The following is a 12,412-nucleotide window of genomic DNA, read 5'->3' as shown; positions in this document are numbered from 1 at the left end:
AGATCGAATGCATGGATGGGCGCTTTGTAAAGTCTCATGTGGGAACTGTTAAAATGTGCTTTATTACAGAATCTTTTATTGTTTTTCAGAGACAAAAATGAACAACAATTAGATGATGCACCCATGCACTAGGCTAGCCACTGGGGCTAGTTGTCACACCGGGAAATTTCACACTAACAAACACACTTGTTTTCTCTAGCTTTTTATATGTTGGTTTCAAACCAGGGTTATTATATTTAACCAAAACCATAACCGTTACTTCAATTAAGATGAACTTTAACAGAAAAAACAAGTGTAAATAATAAAATGAGGGCAGATTGTCAGGATGGGGCAAGTTGTCACATTTATGTAGAGGCAGGTTATTTTACTGTATGTGTGTTATTGTTTTATACAATGCATTAATTGCAATATCACTAAATAAATGGTTTGTATGTTACTTTGTACACTTTTGCTGTTTCATAATTATGTATTCAATTCGTAATTATTTTAATAATTTTAATAGTTTATTTGTTTATTGTCAGGTTCCCAATGTGACAACATGCCCCACTACTATAATAATAAAACAGCATGTGCTTAGTGAACTGTATCTTTTTAAGGTATTCGTCTATCCAGAAATTGGCTTTCAATAATAAACCTACAGTACCAAGAGAAATATTCACTGGATTAAAAAGTGTGAAAACGTCCCCACAGAAAAAAAGGAGGAAATTGAGAAACTTCATGAATTCATTTATTTAACTCCCACACCTAAAACTCACAACTAAATTCCGCTTTCTACATGACTGGAATAATCTTGAAATTATTTGACATTAAATCACTGAAGAGAGTTTTTAATGGCATCCCTGTTGCACTTCTAAGGATCAAAAATATAGATGCTGATGTAAAAAATTTCTGCGAGACCAGCACGCTTTTGAATTCGAAAGCGTGAAGTCAGCTTTGCGAGCCCCCGCTGTCATCTTCCTCAAAGGGATTTTGCAGTCGCTCAGCTGAAAAGTACATCAAAGTTCAGAGACCCCTTTACTTGAGTGACTCATGTTGAAGAACACCTCACAACTGGCCTCATCTAACAAAATAATTACCAGGAGCTCTTTTATAGGTTGAATATCCTAAACAAGGCTGTGTTCAACAGCACTAACTCTCACGCCACATGCTAACGGTGACATTTAATGGCACATATTGCACAAATCAGAAGAATTAACCCACATTAACCTCATCTCCAATGATCCTGGTTCTGTGGTGTCACCTGGAGCACTGATGCAGAGATGAAATGCCTCTTTATGGGCTAAATCAATGCTAAATCTTCCTCACTTCCCTCTAAACACAGGCCAGAGATTGGTTATGCTTCAGGGCTAGATTTAAGTGCAAAATTATGACGCTCAATGGTTTATGAAGATGACTATAAGGTCAGCTAAGATGTGTCATGTTGGCTAATTATTTCTTAAAATATAAATTTCTTTTTAACCCTGGGAGTCAGCTGCAATTTGAAACACTGGTCTTCTATTAGGGAAAGCACAGATTAATATGTGACTGCGGTAAAGGCTCATACACCTCTGCAATGAGCAGTTTGTAATGAAGGAGTAATTTATGTAATTGCTTTTTCACTAGGACAGAGAATCAGCATCAATGAGCTGTTGAAACCACGCTGGTTATTTTATTTTTTAAGCGGATGATGGTAAATGCTTTAGGAATTACACCAAATTACGTTGAAACTCACACTGATTTTAGTAATTGGTCCAACTTATTGTGTCTTTAAAATTCCCACTTGGTACCTAAAAACAAAAACAAAGTACAAGTGCTTAAATTAAAATAAAAATGAAGAGGAAAAAAAAAAATCAAATAAACATAAAAAATCTGTATCAGGACAGCTGGCTCTTTTTCTTAAAGCCCACCAAATGCTTAGTTTCCAAAGGCCACTGAAATGAATTCAAGTCACAGATGTGTCATGAATTGTATGAAGCTTATTGACAGACTGTTAATACTTGTAATACTCGCAAGCTAATTACCCTTATGAATGTCAGGGCATAGCTGGGAATGAGGCATGCAAATTATTCATCATTTGTTCATATTAATGTGACACAATGTTAAAATCCTTGTTTTGAAAGGAAATTACAAAAATTCTGATTTAGTATCTGTTCGTGTAAAACTGATGGAAGGAACAGTGTATTCAATCAAACTGAGTTCATTACTAATCATTGAGTGGAGCCATTGGCAGGTGGACAAACAATTAAAAAAAACAAAAAACTGATGTAACTTAGAAAGTGCACTTTCCTTCTGCATGAGCTCACCACCCTTTATAAAGTTTAAAATAAAATAAAACAGAATTAAATATGAAAAAACATTAATCATGAATGTAAAATTTTGCACATAAAAATAACCAATTGTCTGACCTATGCAAGTGAAAAAACTTATAATGAATACTTTAGACATGAAACCAATTTTTCAACAAGACAATTTGTTTTACTACCCTGAATATGCATGATTATATGGTTAGACTGATGAGATGTGTCATAAGCGTGTTCATGTTCAAATATAATGAGTTTTATTTCCAAAAAGCAAACTGCAGGAATTTAAAATGTGTGTGTGTGTGTGTGTGTGTGTGTGTGTGTATATATATATATATATATATATATATATATATATATATATATATATATATATATATATATATATATATATATATATATATATATATATATATATGTATAGATTTTGAGCTCACACCCAAAGTGCGTGCACATAAAGCTGTCTTTCAGTACTAAATTGAGTTCTTTTTCGCTGCTTATTGCTCTTTAACAGTCAAATACACAAAGAATAATGTCAAAATGCCAGTGTCATAGGACACCATGGATCCGTGTGTCAGGTCTTAAAGTGTAATATAATATACTAATATATCTGCTGCCATATTATGAGATAATATTAAAAAAATATATATGGCAGCTTTTCCCCATGGTATCGATGTCAAAATTGTGGCCAGTGAAAATGCTAAGTGGCTAGCAACTTTGGAAATCCATTAATTATGTATTATGTATTATAATGATGTATTTTATATATACATAAAAATACAGCTTTAGTAATATTTAAGTTAAGTTTACACATTAATCTTCAAGGAAATTCTGGCTGTAGTACCTGGATTGTGGCCAGTAAGCAGCAAGCCAAAACGCGTGTGCTTGAGCACTCACGATTATAACCCTATTGGATTCTACCTCAACATGATGGGAAGGCAACAAAGGGCTGGACTGCCACTTTCATGTCAATGAAACACAGGATGTTAGATAAAAGACTAACAGAAGCCATAAAACTGAGAGCCTACAAGAACAAAGTGGACAAACACATTCAACATCTAAGGTACTGAATTAATTTGAGGCAGGAAAAAAAGGAAAAGAGTGTCTTTTTGGGTATATTTTGGATAGAGATAAAAGCCATAGTGATTTTGAGAGGGGACATATGGTCGTCCGCAGCGAGAGTGGGGCACACCAGTTTTGATCGCAGCCGGTTTATCTTTATTGGGCTACTGACAAACCAAATCTTGATGTCACTATAGTGTTTTTTGTCTGCCCTTTTTTGGGGAGGTTACAAGTGGTGCTCCCCGCTACATAAACACACAGCAAAAAGAGCAAAGGGTCTATTGTTGTTGAAAGTACTCAGCGGGCTGTTTGCTTCAGGATAGTACGCAGCTGAGGTTTTTCAAAAAGAAACTGAAATAGACAGAAAGCAAGGGGGGGGGGAGTACTTAAACAAATGCTTCTTTTAATATACACAGCTGAAACCGTTCACTTTTTTATTTCCCCTGAAGAAATGTGGCATAAAAGCACCCCGCACCAACCGCTCACATGAAGAGACAACTTTAAAAAGAATACACGCACACGCATCCCCATAAACAGTTGCGGCTGGGGGGATCCAGATGGTATTCATTTAAACAGTTCAGGCTAAGGAAATGCAGTGTTATAAAATAAAAATGTGGTAAACAGGCATTTAACACTCACATGCATACAATAAATCAGTACTTCTCAACTGGTTTGGCTTCAGGACATAAATTTTACATTAAACATTACGCAGCTCCCAAACATTTTCAGCTGTTTAAAGTACACAATTAGTCATGTACTTAGAATCAGATATGGACATTGTTTGTTCAGAAATGTTTCAATTCTGCCCAAAAACCTTAATGGGAATTTTCAAACAGATTAAAATGCAAAAGAATTAGGCTATAAAGAAAAACAGATAACACTTTACTCTATTTAATGCATTAACTAAGATTGAGCAATAGCTACATTTGTTACAGAAAGTGTTATTTTTTGTTAATGTTAGTTTAGAAACACAACTGATCATTGTTCGTTTAATCTCAGGTCCATTAAATAAGTTATTTTGATTTTAGTAATGTTATTAAATAGTAACTAAGAAATTAACATTAATTAATCATAATTAATACTTTATAAGTATTTTTATTGTCAGTTTAGTGATAATGAATTAACATGTTAACTAATGAAGCTGTATGTTTTCAAAGTTTTACTGAACAATAACAAATAATCAGAACATTTCTAATCATTAGGGCATGTTGTAATCCAGATTAAAATATAAAAATGTTTAGGTTTGAAAATAAATATCCTTTTAAGTCTTTTTTAAGTATTCAGTATTTGGCGCTGTGATGAACAACACTGAGATTACAAAAAAAATGAATGGCTGTTTGAAGCATTTTAAAAACTTCACTAGCGCAGTTACTTTGTTTGCACGGTTTCCGTGGTAACCGCTGCACGCTGCTGTTCCATCAGCGCCCTCTGCTGTCAGAGAGTGAACGCGCACTTTCATTCAGCTCGTCTCCTTCACTGGTTCCGCCATGTGCTTCTCGTGCACGTTGGGATTGTTTACATCTGAGCGCATGTCCTTTTGAAGCAGAATACAGCGGTGTTGTGCATTTTATACGATTGATGGGTAAAGTATTCTTAATTGCCTTATAAAAAATTAATAATTGGTAATAAATTATTATTTACGGTATTTTGAAGTGCCGACGATTACGATATCGTGCATATTCATTATCGCGATTTATCGCATTACCAAATATCGGCACAAGTCTACCCTATAGTAATGTAGTTAATTACTCAGTACTAAAAATATAATTACACTGTAACATGGATAATTTAAAATAAAATGTAACCACATTTTGTAAATTCACCCGAGTATCAGGTATGCAATTGAACTAAGAAGGAAGACATAAGGCTGCCAATGATGTAATGTCCCATGAGCACTTTCCTATTCTGCAATTCATAACAGTTTGAAATGAAGAAAAACGACACCACTGAAGAACTTCCAGCTCTGCAAAACCGATCTGATGGGATGTACAGTAATCTAAATGAACCTGACTATCAAGTGCCGCCACTGTGGGTGATTTGTAAATGCCAGCATAACTTATCATGGTCCTAGTGAGCCGTCGCGTCTTTATAAAGACTGGTGAAACATGGAAGGAGGTATAATACTTAAATCAGACTTGCAGATGAACTCCTGCTGTTTTTTACTGTCAGCTGGGACAGAATAAATAGAAATTCCTCAAATGAACTGCTCTCGCTTTCTCTCTTTATTAGATGTCACATTGGCTACAAACCAATATTGAAAGCAGAAAATAGTTTATAAATATCTGTAAATTAACAGTGGGGCATGTTGGCACACTAAATGGGGTAAGCTTTCACAATGGGAACCAACTATTTTTTGAAAAGGAAATGAGAAGAACACCACTATTACTAAACTATCTAAACTATGTTATCTAAAAGAAAAGCCATCGTACACAATATAACAGTATTTGAAATATATTATCGACTACTTAGTGGATTTTTAAGAATATTTCAATCATGACAACTCTCAGAATAGTTTTAGCATGTTATTGAATACGGCAATGTTAATGTATTTGGTCTTGGTGGACTACATCTGCTACGCTGCTGCTGTAGATTGTTGCTGCTGCAGAGCAAGTATGGATAGAGACACAGACGATCTGTTGTGAGCAGGTTAGTCTCGCATAACCAGACCTTCAGTCTGACAGCAGAAGGTCTGGACTCCATTCAGTCCAGAACGTTGTACAAGTTTACTGCAACAACGGCGCCGCAAACTTCACATACTTCGTAAAATCTAGCATTTAGCTTATCCTAATCATATATCAGCACTCATTGTAAACATGACAGCTTTCTTCTTCCATGAGGGGGTTTGCCATCACAACTGCTTTGTTTCCAGGTGGGCCGCTAAAGAATGCGACGCACACGTCTCCCGGCAATCCTGTGGAATTCAACCAATCAGATTACTTTGAAACTCCCAAAGTTTTTCCCATTTTGTTTGCCTTATGCATCAGATGTTCAGCCAATGGTCCGTGGACAACGTCTGAGGCTGAGACTATGAGCATGTAAGATATGAAGCTGCTGCATAAATAGACATACAAAAATTCAGTAGCAGATCTAGGCAGGTGGAGCTGGGGGAGGTGGAGGATTTCGAAGAAACTCTTATTAGACTACAACAAACATTTAACCAGACTATTTAAGTGTTGAGCAAACAATCTCATTTGCTGCTGAATCAACAGAGACCAATCGACTTGTGCCATGTAGTAATGATATAATTGCTTGCAGAATGCATCAGCCTTGAAATGCAAATATACAAAAATATCAAACCCATGTTTCAGCCAATTGAATGAGTAATTACTAAACTGTATAAAAGTGGAATTTATAAAAATGTCAATTTTCCTCAATATAAACCTGACACCTATAAAGAATACAGTTTAGACTAAATTATACAGTAGTTCACAATTGCTTTAATGTATGACACTGTGGTTTAGTAATTTTTTTTTCTAATACAGTGAATAACATTCACAAAAACAATCCTAATTTAAGACAATTTTGACGACGTTTGAAACTACTGCTAAAGAAAACATGCATTTATGCAATCAGACTCCAAACCTCATTGTTACTGAGATACAGCCCTTACAATGACTAGACATGGTATCTTCACTATATATAGTAGGTAATATCTTCAGCATTCACTGACCCATCAAATAACATCAACTGAACTGAAAAAATATTCTATTCAACCTGTCACCACAATGTTCAACATGTTGTTAACGCTACAGATACAGAGTTTAATTTCTTACAAAGTCAAATAGAACTTTAATTATTATTGCGCATTAAGTGCAAAGTCTTTTTCAAGACCCAAAAATGAAAATGAGAAGATGGTACATATGTGAAATACGATTAAGACGCAGCACACAGCCTTCTCTATCAGTGGCATTTTAATTAAAAACATTCTGCAATTCCCCAGAATGCAATTACTGCTTTAGGGATTGGTGCATCGACACTGACAATTTTTCTCATTTCCTATGCACCTACTGACAACCCTTTCAATATCTGCTTAATTCATCCAGTCCTATTCAGAGAGAATGAAAAAAAAAAGAAACAAAAAACATTTTATCACATCCAATGAAAGTCTCTTTAATAACCTGTACTTTTGATCATTTGAAAGCACACAAAGGCACCGTACAAGCTTACACCAGAGTAACCATAAATGTATTTTCACTCATTAAGTGATTTTCCCAGTCGTTTATTTGAAAAGAAAAGCCAGAGCTGTTTACAGACAAATACATTCTAAGAGACGCAAGATAGTTCATGAGCCACCTATTATTTCTAAAGCTAGTCCTGACAGAACGCTGCTAAAAGTGTGCATAAAAAACACACTCTTGTGCAAATTACATAAAATTATATATAAAAAACAAATAAAGCCATGAAATGGCTTAACTAACAGTTTTCTTTCCTGTGTTAATGCATTTTTTATTGAAACAAAATAACCAAAGTGTAACAGTCTGTCATCTGATGTAAAAATGTTCTCCATATAGAAATGTATTTTTCATGATAATATCAACAGAACAACTATGAACTGCAAATTTGAGGTTGTTGAGGAATGGTATATGCTCCTGTAGAAAACACAAGTGTGATTTCAAATGTAAAAAAAATGTTTAAATGCCAAATTTATGGTCATGATGAAGTATATTACTCACAATAATTATGAGAGCTCAACAGCAATTGCACCAGAAATTACATAGTTGAGTTAGTCTCTCAAATATATAATATATAAATCTTTCAATAGTTTAAAGGTGCCATCAAACATTTTTTTACAAGATGTAATATAAGTCTAAGGTGTCCCCTGAATGTGTCTGTGAAGTTTCAGCTCAAAATACCCTATAGATTTTTTTTTAATTCATTTTTTTAACTGTCTATTTTGGGGCATAATTAGAAATGCGCCGATTCAGGTTGCGGCCCCTTTAAATGCTCACGCTCCCCGCCCACGGAGCTCGTGCTTGCCTTAAACAGTGCATAAACAAAGTTTACACAGCTAATATAATTCTCAAAATGGATCTTTACAAAGTGTTCGTCATGCATACTGCATGCATGCATCGGATTATGTGAGTATTGCATTTATTTGGATGTTTACATTTGATTCTGAAAGAATTTGAGGCTATGATCCGTGGCTAAGGGGCTAATGCTACACTGTTGGAGAGATTTATAAAGAATGAAGTTGTTTTTATGAATTATACAGACTGCAAGTGTTTAATAATGAAAATAGCGATGGCTCTCTTGTCTCCGTGAATACAGTAAGAAACGATGGTAACTTTAACCACATTTAACAGTACATAAGCAACATGCTAACGAAACATTTAGAAAGACAGTTTACAAATATCACTAAAAATATCATGTTATCATGGATCATGTCAGTTATTATCGCTCCATCTGCCATTTTTCGCTATTGTCCTTGCTTGCTTACCTAGTCTGATGATTCAGCTGTGCACAGATCCAGACGTTCTGCCCTTGTGTAATGCTTTGAACATGAGCTGGCATATGCAAATATTGGGGGCGTACACCCAGACTTTTACGTAACAGTCGGTGTTATGTTGAGATTCGCCTGTTCTTCTGAGGTCTTTTAAACAAATGAGATTTATATAAGAAGGAGGAAACAATGGAGTTTGAGACTCACTGTATGTCATTTCCATGTACTGAACTCTTGTTATTTAACTATGCCAATATAAATTCGATTTTTAATTCTAGGGCACCTTTAATATAACACATATCTATATATTATTATATATTATTTTATATTATTTTTATTCATTTATGTAATTCACAATTCTTAATGAGATGAATAGTATATTTCCATGAAAGACACTCACACCATCTATTTTATTAGAGAAAAATTGAGATATGCCTGTGATGCCAGTGCAAGATGAGTCATTAATATTTTTAATCAATTTTTAAAGTGTAAATAACATTTGGTTGACTTTTAGTAGTACATTAGAGCTTATACATATGAACCAACCTCCATCTTTAATTTCTCCAAGCTACTTTATGAAATCAGCATCTTCCTCCATCCACTTTACAGAATTAAAATGAATTCAAGTTGAAAATATGACTTCTTGACTTCACCTTTATGCATTCTAATGCACAACGTGGTCTCCTACAAATTCTCCTGCATTAGATACCAAATTAGAAAATATCCCATCTAATAACATCAGCTGCCCTTTAAATTATTCTCTTGAACCTGCACCACTCCATCATGCGGCGGAGTTAATTAAGCTATGGAGAGAGTAATAAAGAAGATGGATGTGGAGCAGTCAGAGACGCGTGCCCCCACCACACGACAACAACTGAAGCCTAGTAAGGTCAGAGACCAGCGATTGATGGATCTGTCAGCCAATCGTCTTACGATGACAGCAGACTTCCTCCCCACAGAATTGTTCCCTGCCCTGCAGTGCCATCGTCTTCAGGCAGTGGCCTTGCTGGGAACAGGATTCAATATGAAAGGCCTGTTTGTAATTTGCTATCAGTGCCATATGCAAAGACGGGTCAGCCAATCAGAGTGATTTTTTAGAATCATGATAGGGGGAAATTCAACAGTTATAGCAAAACACTTTCAGTTCTCTGTACCAGAGCAAAAACTGTTGAATTAAGTACTTTAACAAATTGTATCCCGTTTTGTCCAGTTCATTGGTTACCACTGTCAATCATCGCAGTTTCCAATTCAATAGCGCATTTAAACATGGTTGTCAATCCAGAAAATTTGCAGTGTACTTAGCAGCATGAAAACTAAACTTGTATTCAGATTGTGAATGGGTAGTAAACAGAGAGCAAGAGAAGAGCCTCCCTTTATAATCACTAAGTCTGTCAATCACTACTACACTACTGCGAAAACTCTCATTATAATTTAAAAAAAATGTCTTAATTGTACAATGAATCTCTTATTTACATTGTGTTTACACTTTGTTGGTTATAATGAAAGAATTCAGCTCACGTTAAACAAAAAAACTCGTTTTCAGCTGTGACTAAATTTACTGACAGGCCAAAGCGTTCACATGCTCAACAGATATGATTGTGATTGGCTACCATGTTCTATAGACCCTTTTCACATGACATCACACAGTTTCCGTTTGGACTCGAAGTAGTGCATCCTCACTTTCGTCAACATAGTGGAATACTAGCGCTGCTCGAATGAAGTGCACCCAAAAGTTGTACATATGCCACAAATGTGGTTAGAGGATGACTGTAGTCGCCTAATTTCATGTAAATTCAAGGCGAGGTGTTTGGCAGATCTCAAATGAACTTACCGATCGGCGAGATTTGCTGCTTGAAGTCGGAGGAGTTGTACTGAAGCCAAATGAACACATAGGATACTTCCGTTTTGTATTTTCAATACACTTCTTACAAATTATACAATCTTAATATATTGCAGCAGTTTGGTTTAAACTGGTGTGATGTAAAATGATCTAAAATCTTCACACCATTAATTCTTCGGAGTATTATATGCGGATGTGCTACTTTCAGGTGTCCATTACTCGTAAATAAATCTCACAAGAACAAGACCGTTATCATAGCCTACCAATTTCTAAAAATAAAGATTTGTTTTCTTGTTATTCTTGTTATTTCTTGTAAGACATTTTTCTTGTTATTCCAAATAGGCTAACAGATTTGTGAGGACACACAATCATTGTGATAAAACTCTGACAGCAATTCAAGGACACAGCATTGCTAAAGTTTCTGCTCGCGGAAACCCTAAGAAAGGCAGTTACAGAAAGGAAATAATAAATATCCTTACCAAAAGAACCCGATTCTTGACATAAACAGTTCGCATTTAAAGTTATTGAAGCATTTTCCTGAGAAGTCGCCGAAAGCACTCAAGCAAACACAAACAAGAGCGTTTGAATGCAGTCTATCAGCATGTATCGAATATACCTGGTACTCGGTACTACCGGTAGTGCAGAGATGCTGGTATGTAAACTATTTTCTTTTGTACCGGTAATACCAGTACGTTTGACAACCTTACTGCTGTGTAAACGTATTTTTTTTACATAGTATGTGAAAAAGTATGCATTAAAAAATAAACATTTCAAATAGCACTGCCGTTTCAATTCAAAGAAAAAGGAATATAAAAATTGAATTATAAAATCTGAATTTTACTTACTCTATTTTGCCTTTGTAAGGCAGTGAGCACACCATTTTTTCATCTTGGAAACAAAAACTGAGGCTCTCCAACCACCCCCCACCCCTCACCCCTTTCTTATTATTATTTCTTGTATTGATTGTTTATTATTGTAGCCCACATTTAAAATAAAATAAAATAAAATAAAATAAAATAAAATAAAATAAAATAAAATAAAATAAAATAAAATAAAATAAAATAAAATAAAATAAAATAAAATAAAATAAAATAAAATAAACCACAGCTGGTATTCCAGTTAATTTGCCAAAATGAGTGCATTGCGGGGTATGCTATTTTAAGCCCCGGGTAGACTTCACTTTCCGCACCCGGACGCGCCTCGTGTGCATTCGCATCCGTGCATCCTTCAAAGTATACTAACCACGGATGTGCGCGGGTGACCGAGTTCGACACATGCGCAGTACAATTTTTTCTATACTCTTTACCAGACATCGTGTCATCAACAGGACATTTGCTGGGTAGGATCGGAGAAGATAAATAGTGCATCCCCCATTACAACATAGCTCAGAAGATACACCAAGAGAACAGGAATCAAAAATGATGGAGAAGGCATGCTTATGAGTTTACTCGTCTTGTTTTTGAATCGCTCTATACACACTCTTCTTCGAAGACTGCACATTGTGCTCAGTACTGTGCGTATTGCCACCTAGTGGACTCTTCTGACCTGCTTGCACATGTGCTGTTGCACGCACACCTCGGTATCGAAATTTGGGCTGCACGCGGATGGGGTTACGTCATGCGGACGGTGCGCGAACGCGGACGGCCGAAGTATATCTGGGGCTTTACACAGAGTGGTCTGCACATTTTGTAGTAGGTCAGTCAGGGTTTCTATGGATAGAGAAAATTAAAATAGTATGTACAGTACATACTGCAGAAAGTATACAATTAGTACACTAGTATGCTATACTCA

The 12,412-nt window shown here is 35.5% G+C and overlaps 1 protein-coding gene across 1 annotated transcript in view; it reads right to left on the bottom strand.

Annotated features, from left to right (window-relative positions):
* cntn4 (contactin 4) overlaps window positions 1–12,412 on the bottom strand; it is a 126,206-nt gene that overhangs the window by 95,785 nt on the left and 18,009 nt on the right. The window lies entirely within an intron of this gene.

This window comes from Chanodichthys erythropterus, chromosome 21 (genome assembly GCF_024489055.1).
Source record: "Chanodichthys erythropterus isolate Z2021 chromosome 21, ASM2448905v1, whole genome shotgun sequence".
Classification (NCBI taxonomy): domain Eukaryota; kingdom Metazoa; phylum Chordata; class Actinopteri; order Cypriniformes; family Xenocyprididae; genus Chanodichthys; species Chanodichthys erythropterus.
The sequence above is the reverse complement of the archived record's forward strand: the minus strand, read 5'-3'. Positions and strand labels throughout refer to the sequence as shown.